General features: G+C 37.6%; 1 protein-coding gene across 3 annotated transcripts in view; it reads left to right on the plus strand.

The window, feature by feature from the left end:
• CHL1 (cell adhesion molecule L1-like) overlaps positions 1-25026 on the plus strand; it is a 215521-nt gene that overhangs the window by 29586 nt on the left and 160909 nt on the right. For all 3 annotated transcript variants that reach the window (XM_011937220.1, XM_011937222.1, XM_011937221.1), the window contains exon 2: positions 21321-21400. The gene's annotated coding sequence lies outside the window, so the exon portion shown is untranslated. The remainder of the gene's footprint in view (positions 1-21320; positions 21401-25026) is intronic.

Consider the following 25026-nt stretch of genomic DNA (forward strand, 5'->3'; position numbering starts at 1 on the left):
CTATGTTGGATTTCTCTTTGATATAGTTTGAATATATATCTCCACCAAATCTAATGTTGAAATGTAATCCCCAGTGTTGGAGATTAGACCTAGTAGGAGAGGTGTTTCGGTCATGGGAACATATCCTGCTGTCCTCACGGTAGAGAGTGAGTACTCAGGAGATCTGGTTGTTTAAAAGTATGTGGCTCTTCTCAAACTAAGTCTCTCTCTAGCTTCTGCTTCCACCATATGCTGTGCCTGCTCCAACTTTGCCTTCTACCATGAGTAAAAACTCCTGAGGCTCACCCAGAAGCCAAGTAAGTGCCAGTGCCATGCTTGTACAGCTTGAAGAACTATGAGCTAATGAAAACTCTTCTTTTCATAAATTATCTGGTGTCAGGTATTTCTTTAAAGCAATGCAAGAATGGCCTAATACATTTATTGTCATAATTTTGCAAAGGTAGTTTCCATGTTAGCTACATCAAATTGAGGGTTTGCTAGGAGAGAAAAGTGAAAAATATCAATTAAAAGAACTCAAGGCCAGGCACAGTGGCTCATGCCTGTAATTTCAGCACTTTGGAAGGCCGAGGCGTGCAGATCACCTAAGGTCGAGAGTTCAAGACCAGCCTGGCCAACATGGTGACACCCCGTCTCTACTAAAAACAGGAAATGAGCCAGGTATGGTGGCACATGCCTGTAATCCCAGTTACTCAGGAGGCCAGGCTGGAGAATCACTTGAACTCAGGAGGCAAAGGTTGCAGTAAGCAAAGATCTCGCCACTGCACTGCAGCCTGAATGACAGAGTGAGACTCCATCTCAAAAAGAACTCAAAAGGACTGTGTTAGGTACTTACAGAATAGAGGATTATGTTAATGAACCTTTTATTCATTCAACGTATAATTGTTGCCCACTGAGTATGTAACACATTTTCTGTTATGTTTAGGAACAATTATGAACAACTCAGAATGGTCTCTGCCCTCAGAGAGTGTACAGTCTACCTCTGTAGGTAGATAATTAATAGACAAATAATGAGTGATGAATGTTGCACATACTATCCTTTATTTGACCCTTAGAGTTATATAGTATATTTAAACATTTTGAAGTTTGAAAATGAATATAAATCAGAGAGACATCCAATAAGGTAGAATTTGGGGTAATGTTTATTTTCCTCAAGCCCAAGAACAGTATGCGATAATTAATTAAGAATTAATTATTAAAACATATCTTTATATTTCTTTATGAGACAACTCTCCAAGCAAAAGTGAAAGCTGGCTCAAACACAATTCAGTTACTTACACACATGTATACACACATTTATAGTCACACACACACAAAACCACCACTGTCTAGGAACTAAACAATAACTACTTTTCTAGATATCTAAAATAAAGAGAAGAATAGTTAAGAATAGGTTATGGCCGGGCACGGCGGCTCACGCCTATAATCTCAGCACTTTGCGAGGCCGAGGTGGGCAGATCACGAGGTCAGGAGATCGAGGCCATCCTGGCTAACACGGTGAAAACCCATCTCTACTAAAAATTCAAAAAATTATCCAGGCGTGGTGGCACGCACCTGTAGTCCCAGCTACTAGGGAGGCTGAGGCAGGAGAATCACTTGAACCTAGGAGATGGAGGTTGCAGTGAGCCAAGATAGCACCATTGCACTTCTGTACTTCAGCACTTCAGCCCAGGCGACAGAGTGAGACTCTGTCTAAAAAAAAAGAAGTTTAATCTTACTTTTTTTCTTTTTCTTTTTCTTTTTGAGACAGCCTCGCTCCATCACCCAAGATGGAGTGCAGTGGCATGATCTCAGCTCACTGCAACCTCCGCCTTCGGGTTCAAGTGATTCTCGTGCCTCAGCCTTCCGAGTAGCTGGGACTACAGGCACGCACCACTACGCCTGGCTAAATTTTTATATTTTTAGTAGTGATGGGGTTTCACCATGTTGGCCAGGCTGATCCTGAGCTCCTGGTGTCATGTGATCCGCCTGCTTCAGTCTCTCAAAGTGCCGATCCCAAAGTGGGATTACAGGCATGAGCCACCCATGCCAGGCCGAAAATTCTGTATTCTATTATATACTACATAATATATAATATAATATATATACTTATATATTACGTATGTTATATATATATATACATTTTTTTTTTTTTCCTGCAACGGAGTTTTGCTCTGTCACCCAGGCTGAAGTGCAGAGGCAAGATCTTGCCTCACTGCAATCTCCACCTCCTGGGTTCAAGTGATTCTCCTGCCTCAGCCTCCCGAGGGGCTGGGATTACAAGCACGCACCACGCCCAGCTAATTTTTGTATTTTTAGTAGAAACGGGGTTTCACCATGTTGGCCAGGCTGTTCTTGAACTCCTGACCTCAGGTGATCCACCCTCCTCGACCTCCTAAAGTGCTGGGATTACACGCATGAGCCACTGCGCCTGGCCAACAATTGGGTCTTTTTTCCTGCAACGGAGTTTTGCTCTGTCACCCAGGCTGGAGTGCAATGGCGTGATGTGGCGTCACTGCATCACTGCAACCTCCAACTTCTGGATTCAAGCGATTCTCCTTCCTCAGCCTCCCGAGGGGCTGGGATTACAAGCACGCACCACGCCCAGCTAATTTTTGTATTTTTAGTAGAAACGGGGTTTCACCATGTTGGCCAGGCTGTTCTTGAACTCCTGACCTCAGGTGATCCACCCTCCTCGACCTCCTAAAGTGCTGGGATTACAGGCGTGAGCCACAGCGCCCGACCTGTAGTACTTATATATTTTATTTTTTCTCCAATCTTTTAATCTTTTAATCATCCTCCAAAATGTTGCCTTTCTTCTCAATGCTTAGCAGACAGTTTGATAAAGAAGGATCCTTTTCTAAGTAGACTTCATATAGGAGAGTTTGGAAAACAGAATAAGAAGGGCATATTATTCCTTGTCAAAATATTTTCTTGTTGAAAATGGAAAATTTTTGTTAAAATCTGAAATGCATAGTGTTGGAACCGAACTCTCGATTCCCTCCTGGGCAGGGGTCGTCGCGAAGGATCACCGACACGAGATTCACAGCAGAGAGTTATTTATTACTAGCGCGCTAGGGTCCCAAGCTCTAAGTTGGTCCTGGGACCCCGACTGCTTGTTACAGGCTGTTTATATAGGCTAACACAAGTTCAAACACAGCTTATGGCGCGAAATTCAAACAAAGCTTAAGGCGTAAAATGATTGGGTCTAGCTATAGCCTGAGCAAGGGGTCTTGGTTTAATTGGTTAGAGCAGGACCTTATGAGGTTCTTTCCTGGAGTTGATGATTCCGGGAACTTCGAGGCAGGGTGAGACCCCTGGAATTGGCAGGGTGGGACCTCATGAGGTTGTTTCCCGGAATTGGCAGGGTGGGACCCTATCAGGGTGGGACACTATCGAGGCAGGGTGGGACCCTATCAGGGTGGGACACTATCGAGGCAGGGTGGGACCCTATCAGGGTGGGACACTATCGAGGCAGGGTGGGACCCTATCTAGGCAGGGTGGGACCCTATCTAGGGCCACCTGGTGCTAACTTTTTAGGTTTTGTAAGGCCTACTAGTTTCACATAGCAGATTAATTTATGCCTATTACTTCAGGTAAATAATCTCACCCGGAGTCTTTGTAAGTAAAATGAATGTTTACGCTTGATAAAAAAAGTAGCAATTGTTGATTTCAACAGGGTTTTAAAGAAGCATAAATGTTATCCACCTCCTCTTTCCATCCCATGCACATCTTACTTTTACTTTAGTAACCACACCTATGAATGTCCATCTATTAAACCCAAGCAGAGAGTAGTTTTTAAAATATTCCTTTCCTGTTTTCTGTTGAACTATTTTATAGACAAGCTATATAAAAAAGCAACACAAGGAACAAAAAATAGTATCTTATTCTGGTGAAAGAGATCTGAAGTTGGGATCTAGAATACACATACACCTGTGTGCAAGCTCCAGTGATGTCAGTTCCTAGTATTAGAGAGCAGTGACTCTGAGCAAAAGAGGGAAGACAAACATATGAACAGAAAACCTTGTCTTTTCTCAAACATCCTCAATGACTGTTACATGAAAATGAGGGCTATCAGGCTCATATCATTTTCAAAGACTATACGTAATATGCATATGGAGAACAAAGACAAAAGGCATGCATAGAAATCAAAAGTGACTAGAAATAGACTGATTTCTGGAGACAATAGCATGTGTGCACAGACAGGTACTACAGATTTAATGCTGACATGTCAGAGAAGAAATGTCAGCTTTCTTTATTACCAGTAGCTCTCAGCTTTTCAGGCAAATTGTTCTTCTTTGTACTCTACATTCTTTCTCCTCTTGGAGTTCCTTCTTGTTGCCTCTTCCTACTTCTTCACATCTTTCTACTCCTTGAGATACCTGCACTCACTGCTTGCACTTCCATTAGTGATTTTGTTACAATATTGCGCTGTGTGTTTCCAGGAGTGGAGCCAATATGAAGGAAGTCCAGAAATGTCTGTCAAGGGAGACTATGAGATGATGACAGTACTCCTCTTTTTCTCTCTTGTGCTTCTTACAATTAACACCTACATCTATCTATCCATCTATTTGTGTATCTCTGTGTCTGTCTGTCTGGCTATCGATTTATCCATCACCCATTCATCTACTCATCTGTTTTGGCATACAGCTTTTCGATAGAGGCAAACACTGCCTAATGGAATTGATCTACAACAAGACCATAGCTGGAATGAAAGAACCAGGACTCAGAAGTTAAGGCCAAAGTTAATGATGTTATTGGAATGTATAGTGTTAAAAATAATATATTTTTAAGACAATTTTATTTCAATTAAGTGTGCAATGAAAACACAGGGGAATGTTTGAAGAATCTTTTATCTTTTGCCCAGGTGATATGCTTTCAGATGGGATGACATTTAATCTGAGAGTTAGAAAAACTTCACCAACACACCTTAAAGGCTTACTCCAACCATCAGAAAAATATTTGAACGATTTCCTTCTTAAACTGTGCACAACTTTTTACGTAGATATTAACTGTTCAAGGGGATCCCTGCACATGGATGTAGTCATGTTTGCATACATTCAGTGTAAATATGTGTATACACACACACACACACACACACAGCAGAGGGAATATTTTTTAAATTACTACACCTAAGTGGCTACTTTCCATCTCTATTTATTTTCTTCTGTGGAATAATGCAGACTATAACTAACATAAATTGAATGCACATGAGACCACATACCTTCACGTGGTATAGAGTGTGTCATCGCAGCAATTTTATAATGGCTCATTAGCCCCTGTGAGAGGCCAGTAATATGGGATAGCAGTGGATTTCTATCAACTCCATGAGAGAGATAAGTAAAGTGGCATCTTATGTAGATTTCTAAATCCTGTACTTTGAAATCAGCTCAATAGCATATTTTAAACTCAAAATAGAATGTCTTCGGGTTCCTAATGATTGATTTAATGGTGGATTTGACCATATGTGTATCAGATGTGAAAAGTATTGTCCACTAAGTGGAGTAAAAATGATCTTTTACAGAAGGAAAAAAAAAAACCTGATTTAAATCTTTAGATTCTCATGGGATCTCATTAAGTTTCTCTTTCTTTAATGCATTGTGCAGCCTAATAGTTATCAGCAACCCTGCAGTGTGTATTGCTGATAGGTTAGTTTACACAGGATTAATTGTGTAATTTTGCAAGCAACCAGCACAGCGAACATTGATTTTTGCATTAGCCCCATGTGTTGTTTCCAAGGGGACTCTGCTTTCTATTTTAAGGTGGTGTTACATTTCACTTCTTATTAATTATAATTTCTGCTAGCATGTTTTATGCCCAATACGATTTATTAAAAATCCTTCATAATCTTTTTTCCCTAATTGTTATGTCCTTCGGTAACTTCATTAATTTTGAGCACTGATGTGTAAAAAATGGCAGGAGAAAATGGCATTCACAAAAGGTTCTCTGACCAGCCAGTTTCCCCATGCTCCCATTGATAAGTTGCCACAAATCTTTTGCTAAAATACAGAAACAAATTCAGTTGCAGCCACTCCAGGTATGCTAAGTGAATAATCAGTGCAGGCAACAACCTGACAATACTGCATTCCTCAAACCAAAAGAATGTGAATGTTCAAAGAAGTGTTGGCTATGCAGAACTCAGTCCATTTCCCACAATATGTATCTTAGTATTTTCCAGAAATAATTGTGTATTTGGAAGAATTAGAGGAAGGAATCTTTTGTTTGAATATTCCACATAATAGCTTAGTTCAACACTTAGTTACTACATTTTATCCGCTCTTCGTGGGATTATGAAATGCCTATTGAGGTTTCAGTGGAATCTTTATAGCTGGACTTGATATTCTCATACATGGTTTTGAAAGAACAAAACAAAACAAAATGTTGACTATGCACAGTTTAGAACTTAATCTTTAAATTATTTTTGTCTTGAACTTGAAAATCAATTTTTTGTCTGTGCCTCACCACCTCTTCCCTCATCTCAGCCTTCATGAGATAAAATTTCTCTCTCCCTCTGGAGCACGTGGTCTCTCAAAGGGGAAGAGTCACATCTCCTTGTTTGTGCAGCTCTTGCTTTGTTTTGTTTAGGGTGGGTCCTCTCTCCTCCTTATCCCCATGAATTTCTATAGTATTATAAAGGCCCAATAAGATTCTGTACAAAGTGGGTACTCAGAATGTGTCCTGAGTGACCAACTGGCCCCCACTGGAAGAGCTCTTTTAAACACTCTGTTACCAGAGCTTCAAAAAGGGCTTGTTTCTGAGGGATCAAAGGAACTCTTGTATAATAAATTCTGAGCATTCAGTACATAATGAAGAGAAGAAAATGTGTCTTTTAAGCTCCTATATGATGCCTGGATTGTGTGAAGAGATGAAGGAAGTGGTGACTCTTTCTGGCTTTTGTGTCATTCACATTAAACAGGAACAGATGAAAGCAAAGGCTTAACACCGACAAAATCCCAAGTAGGAAGGCTCTGCGTCCACAGCCTGTTCGCACATTCACAACAAACCACCAGCTGATGACTTGAAAAAACTATGGCTTTCTTTCATAGGGAAAGACTGACTTTGTTTTGTGCCTTTTTAAACATCCACCTTCAGAAAGTGTAAACCTTTTTTTTTTTTTTTTTGACAGAGCGATTGGGTTACAATATTATTACAGAAGGACTAGAATTAGAATCACAATACTTGGGTTCCACACTTGACCTTTGTCACTTGTTATGTATGACACTAAGGAAGTAATTTAGTCTGTAAATTAATTTTATTTTTCATCATTTATAAATAAACCTAGAAAAATTAACATGAATAGTTGTTTCAAAGGTTTAATTTAGAAATCTTCGTTATATTGCAGTAAAATGTAGACTCTTATATTCTTATAGGTAGATTGCAATGAAACTCTACTAAGCAATTACAACAGATCTTATTTCTCTAAATTAAGGCTGAACAATCTCTTTTTTCAATTCAACTTTGTCTGAGTAGTTTGAATGGCCCAGATCAGAGGTGATTTTTGAGACTGTTGTTGTTGTGTTCAATATATTGTGCTCATGAAGGCAGGTGCATATTTATGGAGAAAGAATCCTTAGCTTTCCCCAGATGCTCACATGTGTTTGTGATCCTAATGGGGTTAAGAACCTCTTAACCTGATAATTCAACCAATTTTCCTTTCACATTAAGTGGGAGTCCTACTATTTTAGTATTAAGTACCAGAAGGATGAATTTTATATGTTGCTTTATATTTACTATCAGTTTTGTCTAACAGGAATCTTGTGCTGTAAAATATCTACCTTTCAAATTCCCTGGGAGGAGAAAGACAATGCATACTGGAGATATGAATACTTCTCCACAATACTTATACAAAATAAAAACAATTACCTTGGTGATTTCCCATATTAAGGCAGATTTTTTTCCTTCCTCTTTCCTCTCCTCTCTTTTTTCTGTTAAAACCACCACCCTCATCATTACCACTGCCACTTTTATCTCTTCCTGCTTGAACTGAGCAGATAATTGCATATGTACAATTTCCTAGAGAACTGAAACAGGCCTAGCCCGTAGGCGAACTAAGTTTCAAAGTTTGCAAAGTAAGACTGGATTAACTATATTTTCTGTTAAGTGTTGGTTTTAATAAAAAAAGAAGTTTATATTAATTGAAATTTTCAATTGGGAGTATATGTTTTAAAACCTTATTTCTTCTTCTTCTTCTTTTTTTGAGACCGAGTCTCATTCTGTCATCCAGGCTGGAGTGCAGTGGCATAATCCTGGCTCATTGCAACTTCTACCTCCTGGGTTCAAGCAATTCTTCTGCCTCATCCTCCTGAGTAGCTGGGATTACAGGTGCCCACCACTATGCCCGGCTAATTTTTTGTATTTTTGGTAGAGACGGGGTTTCAACATGTTGGCTAGACTGGTCTCAAACTCCTGACCTCAGGTGATCCTCCCCGCTCGACCTCTCAAAGTGCTTGGATTATAGGAGTGAACTACCGCACCCAGCCTAGACCTATTTCTTAACCTCTAAATGTGTTTGGTGTGACACTCAACTATATTTTCAGCTTACCTAGCCCAACATAAATTTTATTTTAATGAATAGTTTCCAATATTTTGACTCTCCTCATGTTAAAAATATCTCTGGATTTCCTTATTTTTGATTCATGTACTTATCAGTATTCGGCAGAAATGCAAGTCATGGCAACAACTGATAGTTGACCAGATGTTATGCTTAGAATTCATATATTCATCTCTTCAACTGAGAAGGTTTTGGTGTCTACTATTACTGACCTCACTGTGAGGAGGCACAGGAGAATCATGATCTCATTCTGTATATTGGCATGTCGTTACACATTATTAATTTGGTATTTTGAGTGACACAACTGTTTTTGTGTATCAGTGTGTTTGTACACTGTCCCTGGAGCTCTTTGTACTGAGTTATTTTTATTTAATTTTTATTAACAATATTTTGGGAATTGTCATTGAATTTGTACCTTTTCTCCCTTGCACTTTACAATAATTAGCATATTGTTATAGTAAATTAGAAGTTTAATAATTAAGGTAACATTTACATCCTGTCAATAACTATAGCCTACTTCATTTTTGGAACATCTTACTATGCCCCTTTGTAACAGTTTTAGGTTTTTTAAGAAGTCATTAGAGTCATTTATTTATGCTGTGCTGATTAGCTACTTATTTTCGCAGTTTTACAAGTTAGATGTTTGTACTTAGATGTTTTTTCCAGATCGAAGTTTCTATTTGCTCATGAGTAGCTATAAAATAATAATTATCATTAGTTAGACATTTTCTGTGTTACACAGTTTGCCATTTATATATTCTCATTGCCACCCTGTGAGTGAAATGAATCAGGGGTTGTTAACTCCAGTTTTTAAAAAAAAATGAAGAAAGAGACATTCAGGGAGGTTGTGGCATACTCAAGACTCAATGGCTAGCTAGTAAGTGCCTAAGACGGTGCCGTTCTGTTCATTTAACTTTACATTTTAGTCTAGAATTTTCTCATTACTCCACTCCCTTCTCTACTCAAAGACCTTTTTCTAAAAGAAACCAAGGAACAGTTAAAATTTGTTCTCTAAGGTTAGGGCTGGACTCAAATCATTTCTGACACAATCAGTTTGGTCCTTTCTTTCCTCCTTTTTTTTTTTTTCTTTTTCTTTCTCTCATAATGAATCAAGACATCCAGCCTCCTTGAAACCTTGAAGGCATCTGAGAATACAAAGATACCAAACTGGAGTTATCTTCCTGACACATAAATCTGATCTTGTCATTTCCTACTACAAATCCACAATGGTCTTCTTTTACAAGTTAAAGTTTAATTATCTGAGCATGACGCCCAGGGATCTTCACATTCTGTGCAATCCAACTTTTCAGCCTCATCTCTTTTTATTATCTATTGCTTGCCCTCATACACCTCATCTTCAGCCTCCCAAATTTCATATATCTTCTCGACAATGCCCTGCTCTTTAAGGCTTCTGAGTTGCCTCTCTTGCTCCTGTATATCAGCCCCCAAACCCAACAGGAATGCCATTCTTTCCGTTGTAGCTTACTAAACTGGGCTACTTACCTAACCAAATAACTATGTGGCTTTGGAGAAAATAGTGTTTTTATTTCTTAGCATGTTTATTTTGATGCAAAAAAAAAGTGTAATGCATGATCATTAGAAATATATCTATTAAATTAAGTCATCTTCAATCTCTCTTTACCACTTTCCTCCCATAATCAATGGTAGCAATTTGATATTTTTCTTTCCAATGTTATTTCTCATGTAGACATTAATGCATAGTATTTTTTTGTATGAGCAAAATTAAGCTCACATCCTATATAAAATGTTGTAGTGCTTTATTTCACCTAATATTATACAAAGTCTCCGCATTGAATATTCTTTGAAAACACAACTTTTTAAAATTATAAACTTTTCTAATACATAACTATATTCTACATATTTAATTATTTCTCTATGATTGGGCACTTAGGTTGTTACCAAGATTTTATTGTTATAAATTACACTCAGTAAAGATTTTTCCATTGGTATTTGGGCATATATTAATATGCTTAATCCAAACTTAGTTAGATTTCTAGATCTGTGCATACTGGCCACGTGAACATAAAAATCTATGTTAGGATATTTAAAAAAGTCAAAATGCTCATAATGTTATGTAGAGATAAACAGCATATGATTTTTACATGTGTAATATATTCATACACATATCTGTATGTGTGTATATGTGTGTGTATATGAGTATAGCTATAGCACTGGTTGAATATTAATATATCAATTGGGGAAGGAAATACAATAAAATATTATTTCATAGATGATGTCCATTTTATTATGTATATGTGTGTATATATGTATATGTGTATGTATGTATACATATATATTTGTATTTTACCAGATATCTAGAGTGAGCATTTGTTACTTTTATGATAAAACAAAACTCCCACAGTTATTCATCTTAACCAATTGCTGTCTCCTACAAATCCTTTCCAACCTGACTTCATAGGTAGAAAGCGAATTTCTGCTGGTGAAAGAGTGAAACTACTTGAAAATTATTTGTTGCCTCCCAAGGTTCACTGTAGCATGAGACCTTAGGTAGTTATCAAGACTAAAATACAAAGACAGCCCTGAAAATAGCTGGAGAGTGTGGACTAGTACTGAAAATTAGTGATATTTAAAGGAAAACAGAACGTTTAGCTCTTGGTTTACTTTGGGAGAGGATGGGATTCTGAGGCCTCCATGCTGGTGATGCAAGGATCTTAGAAGGTGGGTCAGGAGTTGAAAGCCACTTGAGCAAATACTCAGTCCAAAGCAGCAGGTGTAATGGCTCAAGTAGGAAACAGAGTAATATCCTGAGATTGTCTATGTTTAGACAAGTTTCTATTTTGGGGACACAGGGCTCCCCATTCATGGATATGCCTTGAGTGTAGTGCCAGACACAGAATAGTCAAGTAATATGTTATTGGATGAATAAACAAAGATGCTTTGTACAATGCTCTGGGACAGAAGGGCTTCATAATAGTGATGTTAACATCTTTTCATACCTAAATAAGCCTAAAAGACTTCCAGGCAGTTTTCATATGTATTTCAATGTGACTTCATGATTTATAATTCTGCTTTCTAAACATTATTAAAAATATTTGTGTCACTCAGCTTGCAGCCATAAAGAACAAGAGTTTGCTTTAAAGGTGTACTGATGCTGTAGTAACACCTACGGCAATATTTAAGGTTATCAAAATTATAAAACTCCATCCTGGAGAAATGGTCATGTGACATTAGGCAATATGTAACATCTTTATGCCTTGGTTCGGTCATTGTTAAATGAGGACATTTAAAAAAAGCAAAACAGTATCTACCTCATGGTTTGTAAGGATAAAATGAGTTAATAAAATGTAAAGCACTTAAGACAGTGCCTGGCCTATAGTTAGCCCTGTATAAGTGTATCCCATTATCATTACCAAGGAAGCTTGACATTGGTATTAACTTGCCCACAATTAACTGATTTGATCAGGTATTAGTTCAAGGTGATATCTGAGTCTACCATCACATACATTTTGGACTATATAGAAAAACATAGTGCTTCTCTATAAATGGTTTGCAGAATTACTACCGCAAATGTTAGTGCCTTCTACTTCCAAGGGAGGCCATCTCCAACTGCATTAGAAAGTAATATAAAGTAGGAACTGGGTCCTCTTTGAGATCTAAAAGATTATCTATTTGATTTATTCTTAACTTAAAACATTGACATTTTTGCTTATTGCTTTCAAGATTGTTTCAAACATTTCTTTTCATATACTATGTTTGATAGTAGTGAGAAAACAAGAGATGCCTCTACTATCATACTCCAAGGTGGGAAACAGAGGACTAGCACCTCCAGAAGAGGGCCCCTGGCCTCTGGCAGGTGGGGCTTTTAAGTTTCATAATTTGGTATTTGTGCCAGGATCTGAGTTTTGAGGTCTGACTATGCAACATGCTTAAAACACGGCCTCAAGGATTGTTTGGCTGCCTCAGCATTCGTGGTGGGAAGACTAGCGAATGAATGGTAAGAGATTTGGACCTTGCATGGCAGCCTTTGGCCTTAGGCCCTGCTCAACCTGCTTGGTATTCTGCTATGATGAATTACCTACAGCTGGTTTCCCAGGAGCTTTGTCATATCCACATTTGACTGCAGAAAAAAGAGGAGTTAATTAACTTTCCCAAAGTGACACAGCTAGTAAGTGGCAGAGCTTATTCATTCATTCAAGAAAATATCTATTGATGACCTGTTGTTTGCTACATGCTGGAGCTGGATCAAAACCCTCAAGTGTCTGAGTGTTATTGATATCATCAATCAGAGCCAGGTCCTTCTGGGTCAGCCTTCTATAGGGAAGGGAAGTGGGGAAGTGTTCTTGAGAATGTGTCTTGGTTCTCCATGATGTTATTGGACAGTAGTGATGAAATGCATATCCTCATTTCTATGAATAAACTGTGCCTGCACTGGCCAAAACTATGTCTCTCCTTTTTCGGAAGCTATATATTTCTTTAACATATATGATCTATTATAGTAATGTAATTCTATTGTGTATGATTTGTCCTAAGTTTATTTCTGGAGGATCTCCTGTCTTCCAAGTTGTAATAACCCAAAGTTATAGAAAACACAGTGATAGTCACATTTTCTGTGTCCCTTAAGATTTTATTTCAGTCTATCAGTTCTGTGTATTCATCTTTCCACACTAAAGATTTCTAATGTTTTTAATCTTCCTCTGTGTGAGTCCCATGGACCCAATCTCTTAAATAATATAGTGCCTTTCTCTGTACCTCCTTCAGTCCCATTAGTAGAGAGTTTAAAAAAAATCATAGACTTCAAAGGCAAAAAAAAAAAAAACTTGTAAATAGCATTCAGTTAAAATTCTCATGTTGTGCATAAGGATTCTGAGGCCCCAGTTAGTTAGGAAACATGTCATGAATAGGGAGTGTTGCTGACATACCTAGGAATCAAACTTGTTAGGACCTCTGACTTGCCTTGGAATATTCTTTGCTGATATTGCTCTATTACGCTGTTAGCCTCTGATATGGTTTGGCTCTGTGTTCTCACCTAAATCTTATCTCAAATTGTAATCCTCATGTGATTGGATTATGGGGGCGGTTTCCCCCATGCTGTTCTCATGATAGTCAGTGAGGTCTCACAAGATCTGATGGTTTAAAAGTGTGTGGAAGTTCCCCACTCACTCTCTGTCTCTGCTGCCACCGTGCAAGACGTCCCTTGCTTCCCCTTCACCTTCTACCATGATTGTAAGTTTCCTGAGGCTTCCCCAGCCATGCGGAACTGTGAGTCAATTAAAGATCTTTTCTTTATAAATTACCCAATCTCAGGAAGTTCTTTGTAGCAGTGTGAAAACAGGCTAAATACAGCCTCCTTTAGACAGTTGAATATATCTTGGCCGGACGCGGTGGCTCAAGCCTGTAATCCCAGCACTTTGGGAGGCCGAGACGGGCGGATCACGAGGTGAGGAGATCGAGACCATCCTGGCTAACAGGGTGAAACCCCGTCTCTACTAAAAAAATACAAAAAAACTAGCCGGGCGAGGTGGGAGGCGCCTGTAGTCCCAGCCACTTGGGAGGCTGAGGCAGGAGAATGGCGTAAACCCGGGAGGCGGAGCTTGCAGTGAGCTGAGATCCGGCCACTGCACTCCAGCCCGGGCAACAGAGCGAGACTCCGTCTCAAAAAAAAAAAAAAAAAAAAAAAGACAGTTGAATATATCTTAAAAATAGTAAAAGACTGAGGTATAATCCGTTTGGATTCCTTTTCTTAAAGACGCTCAAGGTACTTGAGATGAGTGATGCAGTAAGAAAGAGGATCTACTGTAGATAATAGCACAGGCCTTGAGGTTACACAAATTAGGGTTCATATCTTGGTGCTGACATTTATTCTCATTGTAACTTTGTAAATAATACCTAACTTATTTGAATTCATTTACTCTTCTGTAAAATTAAAGTTAGTGGTACCCAAATTAGAGGTACTTGTATTACATGAGATTATATCTAAATTGTTAAATACGATGTCTGACATATAATATGTCTTCAACTGATATTAGAAAAAAAATCACGTATGATGCTAAGTAGAGAGTCAGTATCTGTGATTTAGTAAAGAAATGCTAAAACTCGTGATCAGAAATAGGGGATATTTCCATTTAGAATGCTTTTTCAGAAGTATTCTTAGAAAAAAATTGAACATCTTCACATTGCCTGTATAAGTTTTTGCTGATAAATAATTCCCAGAAGCAAACATTAACAGCTTATCATATTTTTTCTAGTTTTTACTTTATTGTACATTGTTTTATGTTAGACATATTGAAGAATTTCTGTTTGTGTGTTCATTTTTGTAGTAATAGTAGCTTATAACCTATGGAATATTATGTGCCTCATGTATCATTCTCCTTTTTAAAAGATATCATCATTCAAATTTGTATTGCGCATTTTGGCACACATTTTGAAGGTCTGGGCCTGCAAGATTTGAATCAAGAACTGATTCCCGTCAGGTAAATGTTAGTTGATGACCAAAAAAAGGTGTTTTCCATCCCAGTTTCTAAGAATATTGACCTAAATATTGACTAAAAGCTGAGGTGCTGACAGCCTTTTCTAGCAATTTAAAAAATCACTCAAAATCTCCAGTGTTTAAAGATCAATTGAGATCAGATACATTTTAAAAGGAAAACAATTTAAAAATAGCCAGTTTTGATCTCAAATGCACACCCATATATGTAGAATAGGCATTTTTTGTCAATGTGTGTGTATTAAGCAACCAATATTTGGCAACCTGACAGCCATTGTGCTTGAGTACTAGGAAGGCAAAAATTAATAAGATCGTTTTTCCCCGACCTCGACCTAAGGAACTAAAAGTCTTGCATAAAACATTGTAAAGAAACGCTTTTCTGGCCAGGTGCAGTGGCTTACACCTATAATCCCAACACTTTGGGATCACCTGAGGTCAGGAGTTCAAGACCAGCCTAGCTAACATGGTGAAACCCCGTCTCGACTGAAAATACAAACAAAATAGCTGGATGTGGTGGCGGGTGTCTGTAATCCCAGCTACTCCAGAGACTGAGGCAGGAGAATCGCTTGAACCCACGAGGCTGAGGTTGTAGTGAGCCAAAATCGTGTCTTTGCACTCTAGCTTGGGTGACAAGAACAAGATTTCTAAAAAAAAACAAAAAAAACAAAAAAAAAACACTTTTTTTTTGTCTTGTGAGAATAAGGCATGTAGCTGCTCACACATGTGGCTTATACAGCAGCTGTCAAGGTTCATATGTTACCATGCAGGGTACTGTGTGATTTCCTCCTGATGGCTGAGTTGAGTGGGGACTTTCAAGTAGGGGGAACCTGGAGACTGATCTCAAGTGTCCCTCCCAGCTTCACTGGACATCATCAATCAGGACAATGATGTGGCTGCTGCTACTGCAGCTGCCCCTTGCTTTTCACAGAGCACCGGCTAGATCTCAGCCCTGTGCTAAGCAATTTTTGCATGTTAGTGCTATTCCTCCAAGCCATTCTGCAAAACAGATACTATTATCCCTTATTTACCAAGGAGACAATTGGAGATCGAAAGGTCTACATGATTAGCTTAAGATCACACAGCAAGTAAGCGCACACTTGCTATATTTTCAGTCTCTCTCTTTTTTCTCTGCTGTAGCATCTCTTTTGACAGACACTGTGCTGGTAATGTGCTCCCTCCTGCTCTATGAAAGTATGAAATTCATACCTGTGACTGTAAGGTGAAGGAACTATGAATACTACTATTAATTGATATGTATAGCTTTAATGCATTCATTCATTAATTCATCCAAACAGTATATATATACATTTTAAAATTATTTTTTCATAGGCTTTTGGGAAACAGGTGGTATTTGGTTGTGTAAGATCTTTTATGCTGATTTGTGAGATTTTGGTGCACCCATTACCTAAACAGTATACAATGAACCCAATTTGTAGTCTTTAATCTCTCACCCCCCTCCCACCCTTTCCCCAAGTCCCCAAAGTCCATGTATCATTCTTACGCCTTTGCACCCTCATAGCTTAGCTCCCACTTAAGAGTGAGAACATATGATTTTTAGTTTTCCATTTCTGAGTTACTTCACTTAGAGTAATAGTCTCCAGTTCCATCCAGGTTACTGTGAATGCCGTTAATTTGTTCCTTTTTACGGCTGAGTAGTATTCCGTCATATATATTTATCACAATTTCCTTATCCACTTGTTGATTGATGGGCATTTAGGCTGGTTCCACATTTTTGCAATTGCAAATTGTGCTGCTATAAACATGCGTGTGCAAGTACCTTTTTCACTTAATGACTTCTTTTCCTCTGGGTAGATACCCAGTAGAGGGATTGCTGAATCAAACGGTAGAGCTACTTTTAGTTCTGTAAGGGATCTCCACGCTGTTTTCCACAGTGGTTGTGCTAGTTTACATTCCCACCAGCAGTGTAGAGGTGCTCCCTTTTCATTCATTACATCTACAGCAACATCTACTATTTTTTTTATTTTTTCATTATGGCCATTCTTGCAGGAGTAAGGTGGTATCAAGATGTAGTTTTGATTTGCATTTCCCTGATCATTAGTGATGTTGGGCACTTTTTTCATATGTTGTTGTCCATATGTATATATTCTTTTGAGAATTGTCTATTCATGTCCTTAGCTCACTTTATGATGGGATTGTTTGTTTTGTCCTGCTAATTTGTTTGAGTTACTTGTAGATTCTGGATATCAGTCCTTTGTCAGACATATAGATTGTGAAGATTTTCTCCCACTCTGTGGGTTGTCTATTTACTTTGTGGACTGTTCATTTTGCTGAGCAGAAGCTCTTTAATTAAGTTCCACCTATTTATCTTTGTTTTTGTTGCATTTGCTTTTGGATTCTTGGTCATGAAGGCTTTGCCTAAGCCAATGTTTAGAAGAGTTTTTCTGATGTTATCTTCTAGAATTTTTATAGGATCAGGTCTTATATTTAAGTCCCTGATTCATCTCGAGTTGATTTTTGTATAAGGTAAGAGATGATTATCCAGTTTCATTCTCCTTCATGTGACTTGCCAATTATCCCAGCATCATTTGTCAAATAGGGTATCCTTTCCCCACTTTATGTTTTTGTTTGCTTTGTCGAAGATCAGTTGGCTGTAAGTATTTGGGTTTATTTCTGGGTTCTCTATTCTGTTCCATTGGTCTATGTGCCTAGTTTTATGTAAGTACCATGCTGTTTTGGTGATTATGGCCTTATCCAAAGAGTACATATTACATTTTATTATGGTGCCAGGCAGAGACATTGGTACAGCTAATATATGCCCTTATGGAACTCAAGATTTCTTATACAGAATAAGGAATAAGAATAAATAGGAATATTTATAACTGTTAGGCCTTTAGCTAATTCTGTCTAGATGGAGTTTCAAAATACTTATGATTTGCTGTCAATTCAGTACATAAAGAGAAATTTACCTTATAAATAGCTTAGAAAGGAGTCATATTGTAAAATGACATGTCTCAAAATGTCTCATGAAGCCAACTTTTCTTCCAGCATGGCAAGAGATCACCATTTTTCTTGCTGAGCATCTAATGAAGTCATAGGTTTGCTGTAGAGGCTATGTTGTGTGAAAAGTACTACTTTCAAGTATTTGATAACTTCAGAGTCACAACATGCTCATATTCAGAAAACATGTGACCCTGACTTCCACTGATCCGCAGCTCCCATATTACACCAACCATGGGTAGGTTATTTGCTGAGTGTACCCTCATAACCCAGTTTTTACTGTATCTTGCTCTTGAGCAAGTACTATTTCTCCTTCCAGTATGCTTCCTCTCTGGTTTTTTTTTTTTTTTTTTTTTCACTTTGCTGCAAGTCAGTAGAGTTTAATTTAACTAGTTTATTGTGCATACACTATGTTTTCTTTCAGTCATACTTTTCAAATCTTAGTAACAAAGCAAACAACCAATAAGGACCCAAATGGTTGTTTTGCCTTAAATTACTTTCTTTTTAATATTTTCTTTTTAATATTCTTCTCCATTCTTATTTTACGTTCGGTGGGTATATTTATTTGTATCTCTCAAGTAAAAGAAACTAAGAGACTTTGAAAAAAACACACAACTTTTCACTAATAATAGAGAATAAGATGTTAGTATCTATGTCAATGGTGGTGAGGGAAAGGGTAAACGCTTTCCAGAGTAAATAAATTCAAAGGATTGTAAGTCATGTTAATATAAAAAATTAGAAAGATGTTTTCTTAGATTATAGTAATGTATTGTGTATATACCTTTATCTAATAATGTTTGAGCCTATCCCTCCACTATGTGTATATCCTAAATTGTACAGAGACACTAGTACGCTAAAATTTATCATAAGAAAATGGTAAAAGGAGAGAAATGTTTAAAAATTAGATGAAAATCATAAGTACGTGTGTGTGTGTGTATATATATGTATATATGTTTCAATATTTCTTGTTGCATTCTAAAGATGGTCTGTGTACATCTTTCCAGAGATCATGCACCTACAGCATGAAGGAATGAAAGAAAACCTAATAATACAGAGACTGGCCAGGCACAGTGACTCACGCCTGTAATCCCAGCACTTTGGGAGGCTGAGTAGGGTGGATCGTGAGGTCAGGATATTGAGACCATCCTGGCTAACATGGTGAAACTCCGTCTCTACTAAAAATACAAAAAATTATCCAGACATGGTGGCAGGTACCTGTAGTCCCAGCTACTTGGGAGGCTGAATCAAGAGAATGGTGTGAACCAGGGAGGTGGAGCTTGCAGTGAGCCAAGATCACGCCACTGCACTCCAGCCTGGGTGACAGAGTGAGACTCCGTCTCAAAAAATAAATAAATAAATAAAATAAAATAAAATAAAATAAAATAATACAGAGATAATTCTTCATTTACAGTAAACACTAAGAACACACACACACACACACACAGAGCGAGATTAGATTAGTAACAAGGAACTTACATACATGATTAATATGAGTGCCTTCTGAACCAAAGTTGAAGGAAGCAGATGAGAGCTCTGTGGGCGTAGGCTGCTGCTGTGAGCATACAAATAAGTTTGATTATAGCTACAGTTTCCATGCCTAATGCCAAACAACTGCTTTGAAATTCCTAAGTGAGAGTGTGGTGGGTAATTCAGCACAAGTACTGATCTCTGTTGTCATGAGTGTCCTTAACAGCGGTAAGAAATGGGGACCCATTGGGAAGAGCCACCTGATGTGGCTTCATGACATGATGGATTTTGAAGAGATGTCTTAGACAGATCTAATGTTAGAACAATAACAGTAGTACCATGGCTGTAGGAGATCCTGAATGCATGACATTCTTTATCACTGAGATAAAGAACATTCTAGATTAAGTCATTTAACGTTCACCTCAGCAAATGAAACAGCAGGGTCAGCAAATCTCATTTTGAATCAACATATGCAAACATTGCATTATTTCTTTTCCCCACCGAGAGACTGTTGTAACACACACAGGATGCTGCACACAACAAAGTGGGAGCCAGGTTCTGTATTATTCTACTTAGGTAAACTTCTATTAGCCTGCAGAAGTCAGTGAACACAATTATATTAAAACAATGTGTACCATGGACCCATTGGTTAGAAGCCATATTAAACGCAGTTTTGTGCATGGTTAGTCATCCATAAACATTTCTGTTTATAATAATAATGGTGTCAGAAGTAGACCTTAAGGGGCTGAAATGAGGTTACTAAGCAAAAGTATTAAGGGCACAGTCTGTGCACTGTGTCACTTGGTCAACTGGAAAGCAGTGACGACTTTTCTCATACTTGCCAGGGTGGAATTCTTCTCAGTGTATTGGTGTGAGGTTCTCTCCGGAGGCATTGCAATCTGTTTATAACTTCTTGGCAACAGCTTTTGGAATAAGGCCAAAGAGATTGTCAAATAATACACAGAGTGGAAATGAGTTGCTTGAATTTTTCAGCCGTCTTCCTTTTCTTAGGGCCAAAGATGTAGTTTTATAAATCTCCTTAATCCGTAACTTCTACCAGAATGAGTCAGAATTATTACATGGAATTTAGCTCTTCTAAATGATGTTCAGTCATTAAATTATGACAGCTGGTATGCAAAAAAAAAAAAAATGTTGACTTATTCTGATTGTTCTGATGCCTAATAGAAAATCTAGTTTTTAAAAAACGTGTTCATGGGATGGCATTCAAAAACAAGCTTAAGCAATCTTTTTGAGATTGGGAGCCAATCCTTGAGACACCTGGGAATGAACAGTAAGAGGATTGGATATATTGGTTGAATCAGTCCCCTCATTTCACATGTTCTTGTTTTAAGAGATAGGCGGCTTGGCAAACCAGGGTGAGAGATGACCTCTTGAGTTGAAGGCTTATGTTCACTCTTCAGTTCAGAGGTCTGATCTTTGAATGCTTCCTGACAAAGCTCTCCTCATTTTAAAATAAAAAGCTGTATCATTTTATTTTGACAGATTAGTCACAGCATCAGACAGATGCAAGTAGCTATTGTGCCACACAGGTCAGGAGAACTGCTTTGTAGAAATACTTACAATTGTGGTCTGTTGCAAAATACATGAATTCAGGAGAGAAGACACATCGATAATGTTTTCAATAAGAAGTGTAATTATGTGGCTGCCTTTTGCATGCCTGCCCTCTCTGCTTCTTTTGTTCCTTGACAGAAATTCACAGGACCCTTTTTTTGGCAACACAGTAATACTATTGCTTAGGTATTTGAGTGGAAATTTTGAGGGGTGTGGGGAGAAAGAAAAATTAAATCTATTTTTTTAAAGAGAAAATGTAAAAATTAATTTAAAAGTGACTCCTTAAATGATAATTATTTCCAAAATTACAACTTTCTAATCTATCCCTAGGTGCTGTAAACTGCAAACCATAATCCTGTCTTCATACTGCAAACAAATCACAGTGGAACTAAGGGGAACTTAATTTACTGGTAAGAGTATTTTCCTTAATCAGTTGTTTTACGCATTTTTGATTGTATTTAATTATCGCAGTACACAGTGCAGGAGTCACACAGAATAAAGATAAGGAGACGTTGCAGAACTTACGTCTTCACTACAGTCTTAGTGTAGATATGGAACAGATATATCATACGGTGAAGGTTTTTTTGTTTTTTGAGTTCCATTAAATTGCTGGCTTGTTTTTGAAAGAGCAAAACCCTTACATTAAAGTCATTTTTCTTGTTGGCTGACCTGTTAGCATAGTCGAAAGTGGAATATTTATAATATTTATCAAAATGTAATTTTTAATAGAAAAATAGTTTCATCACTGGGATTTGAGAAGGTTGACTTCTAAGGAGGCTTGAAGTTTCAATGAGAAAACCTGTATTTTCAGGGGGTAAACAGAGCTCATGCTTCATAGTCTGAACGACTTTCAGCTTCAGTCACTGTTCCTTGAATTTGAATTCATTTGAAATCTGACCTGACTCCTTGATTGGAGTTTTTTCAAATTCTTTGTGCAACACTAACCTGAATTATAACTAATTTCGAAGAGTTTGGAACAACAAGAAAAGTTCACGTTGGAGGGAGGGCCAAACACACAGTGATGTAGTTCTAGTTAAGCTATTTAGCTATTTTTATGATCCATGTTATAAACCATAAAACTGGAATAATAGTTGTAACCGCCTACAGGTGCAGCTTAAATTAGATTATTATGATAATGCATATTAGCACTGGGTTTGGTCCATACCATTGTGTTTGGTTCAGTAAGTGCCAATAATTAGTATCACAACTAGTTTCTGAAGACAAAATGATGGGAGGTAAAACAAAAATGGGTAGTAATTTTTTTCTCAAAGATGAAAGAGTGATTTTCTTACTTTCTCAAGAGCATATTATGTCACCAAGAGAATATGCACTCCAGAAGAATTAAGATGTTACTTGGTGCATGAACAGTTTTTTTCTATGCATTTGTTGCAAATGAGACCTTAATACGAATATAAAATAATGAAGACAATGTGGAAAGAGATAGAGCATCTTGACTTTATGAGTCGTTGTTAGCATACCTGGTTCCTGGTAACCCCCAGCGGCCTTCTAAATGAATGGAGGCTATACCAAGAATCAGTCTATGAGGAAATTGTGTGCTTTGAAAAACATTTGCTCTCTTCTCTCATCCTGGACTGGTTTGGTCTCCATTATTTTTAGATCTTCGCTTTGGGACTTTCCCCAAGAGGGGTTCTCCACATAGGCTTTCTCACCACAGGGCATCTTCAAGTCTCTTGTAACATTAAAAATGGTTTGAAGTATATTCTAATATCCTTAGAGAAAACTCTTCCCAAAATCTGATTAATCAGTTCCTTTGATGATGATTGTATGGGATACGTTTATTCCATTAAAACCCTTTTATGATTTCACTTCATATGAATTTCTAGTTCATAAGAAACATAGGTAAATCTTCTGAGATAGTAATGAACAAAATATAATACCCAGGGTATTAAATTTAAAAAAAGAGATTTTCATACTACCATGAGGAACCATAATTGTGGTTGTGTCATGATGATGTATTAATAATTGTGTCTCTTGACATCATGAAAATGGATGGTAGCCTGCAAAACACCCTTCTTGCTCATATCCCTGCATTCTTTCCTGTATTTTATTGAATTATGTTTATTTCTTGTGTTACTCTTAGTGATTGATGAAATCATTATTTAATTCAACAAAATAAGTTCCCTTATTATCAGTTTTCATTGTGCTAGGGAAATCAACTATCAGGTTTCAGGAAGGGTTTGTGGAATCACAATCATAAAACACCCACACCCACACACGAACAGGCATTTACCTAATCTTCAATTTTCTTTTGAGAATCTCTCGTTTGGAAATTTCCTCCCACAATACCCAGCCTCTCAAGAATTTAAAAACAATGGAGTAAAATACTCTTCAAGCTCTGATTAGATTACAATATACGAATGCTAATTTTGTTTTTATGTGTTTCAACACGCAAATTTATCTGAACTTAGGGCACAATAAGCAGTTTAACTGTTAGAAATCTTATGAGATTGAGTTTGTGCCTATCAGATGAATACAGATTTATATATACATTTCAATTATTGCTCTACCTATGTATAATTTATTCAAAGGTGACGTTATCCATGCATCTTAACAGAAGGCTTAAATAGTTGAATGGCAGAGACTACATTTTTGCTGCAGAAGATCATGATAAAACATGTGCTGAGACTGCTTGATGGTACTTATCTCTACATACTGCATCTCATACTGATTTATGGATTTGGATGACTTATTTTATGTCAAACACATAAAGAGAGTAGAGAAGAGAGAATAGTATTTTCATTTAAGTCTTAGTTAAGTTCTATTCTATGAGACATTATAGCTGCCTTCTCTTGGTGGTCTGTGAAGTTTTTATAAAGATATTGATTATTTTCCAGTGACACACAAATCTACTGTCAGAGACCACTCAAATGCTTAATTACACCAGGGTTTGGCTCCTATACCCTGAGGAGGACACGATTAACCAAATCCTCCTTTTTAAACGTTCTCAGGACAATGAGCTGCACATTCTGCACAAATGCAGTTTGCTTGACTAATTTTACCTCTGCCTCATTCCAGCTCTGTTTACATGCTTCATGCTCAGTTGAAATTAATTATTTACACAATGGTCTCGTGAACATATCTTTGAGGGCAAGTTAAATCTTTTTTTGCATCATTACCTGTGAGAACACAACCTGGGGTGTATTAGATGCTTTGTAAGTGTAGAGGTAGGGAGAAAGAGGAAGAAAGAGAGGAAGAGAAGGAGGGAAAGATTTTCCTGATAGATCACTTCTTAGACACTTTCTGTGCTGAGAAGTTCTGAGATTGCCTCTCTGGATCCTGTTATCTTGGCAGTCTTGCTAAGAGTTTACATTAACACTTAAACACGGTTACTGATGAGTCTTAATGTTCCCTTAACTAGCAGATCTCTGATGGCCCCACCTAGCAAGTGGGACCCTGGTCAAGAAGTTCACCTCTGTTAAATAAATACGCATAGATTTTCAACATCCCTTCAGATGCATTCAGAGATGATAAAATATTCCACTGGATGCTAGAACATTGTGCATAAATAATCAAAGTTGTATGCTCCTCAACAATGATGCTAACCCATATCCTTTTTTTTTTCTTTCCCCTGATATGAGGATATGAGTGCATCCGAACTAGTTCCATGCCCTTGTCCCAGAATTAATCATTCCTATCCATATTTGATGTCTATACCTTTTAAATATTTATGGGCTGTTATGTTCCTTTATTGTTGTTCACCCAGTCTGAGGACAGTCAGAAGCCTCACATTTCTTCCTTAGCCAAACACCCCATTCCCTTCATCCTCTCTCGGCTGTTCTTTGGATTACCTCCAAATTGCATACATAATTTTGGTATTGAGGTGCCAAAAATACATTTGTTTCAACTGGAGTCTTATTGAAGTTGCTTTTACTCAAATCATGTACACAAATAAATATAATTTCCAAGGCATGAAAATTCAGTAAGTTCTCCAAAGGGAAGCTGAGGTATACAAATATTTCATTATAATGCTACAGGTAGATTTTAAGTCACTGGGAAAATTACATCTCAAAATCAA

The sequence above is a fragment of the Colobus angolensis genome, unplaced genomic scaffold, assembly GCF_000951035.1.
Source record: "Colobus angolensis palliatus isolate OR3802 unplaced genomic scaffold, Cang.pa_1.0 Scaffold160, whole genome shotgun sequence".
Taxonomy (NCBI): Eukaryota; Metazoa; Chordata; class Mammalia; order Primates; family Cercopithecidae; genus Colobus; species Colobus angolensis.